Source organism: Corylus avellana, chromosome ca3 (genome assembly GCF_901000735.1).
Source record: "Corylus avellana chromosome ca3, CavTom2PMs-1.0".
Taxonomy (NCBI): domain Eukaryota; kingdom Viridiplantae; phylum Streptophyta; class Magnoliopsida; order Fagales; family Betulaceae; genus Corylus; species Corylus avellana.
In genome coordinates this window covers 38,645,534-38,646,303 of record NC_081543.1, presented here as the reverse complement: position 1 = coordinate 38,646,303, position 770 = coordinate 38,645,534, and positions in this window count along the sequence as shown.

Here is a 770-nt window from a genome sequence, read left to right as displayed (position 1 = left end):
TTGTGCCTACCAATGAGCATTTGACAACTAGGAAAATCACACACTTTCAAATGAGATGAAAAGCACTAGATTAAAATCTATTCTCCCCCATCGTTAAAAAAAAATAAAAATAAAAATAAAAATAAAAATTCTTCTCAAACCCATCATTTTCTCTCTCTTTCTCTCTCTCTCTCCTCACTTCTCCGTGCTCTCTCTTTCTTCCTCTCTCTCTCTCTGGCAGCAGCAGCGACCACCGCCAAGCCTAGCCCAGAGCTGCCGTTGAAGGTGCCGGAGTGCAGCCCAAAGCTGCCGGAGAAGACGCCGGAGCCCAGCCCAAAGTTGCCGGAGAAGATGCCGGGGACCAGACTTCTCCGGTGCTCTCTCAATCTCTCTTTCTCTCTCTCCAGTTCTCTCTCTCTCCAGTGCTCCATCTCTTCGATGCTCCATCTCTCTCTCTCCTTCTCACCGGCGAAGAAAAAAAATCTGGTTTGGTCGAGGCAAAATTTTTGTTTTTGTAAAAGGCAAAAAAAAAGAAAAGAACCATAACAATCAGTATTAAGATCATGCAGGAAATTGTAAGTTTCAGTGCATAAATTCGTTCTTTTTGGATTTGGTTTTAGCGTCAAATAATCTAGGCACTGGCGTCTAGTCTCCGGCGTCGGGCGGGGCTCCGACAAAATCTAGGCTGGACTCCAGCGTCTTCAACGGCAAGACCTCTGTTGCCGCTGGAGAGAGAGAGAAAGAAAGAGAGGGAGGGAGAGGGAAAAATGAGGGTTTTTGTGATTTTGGAA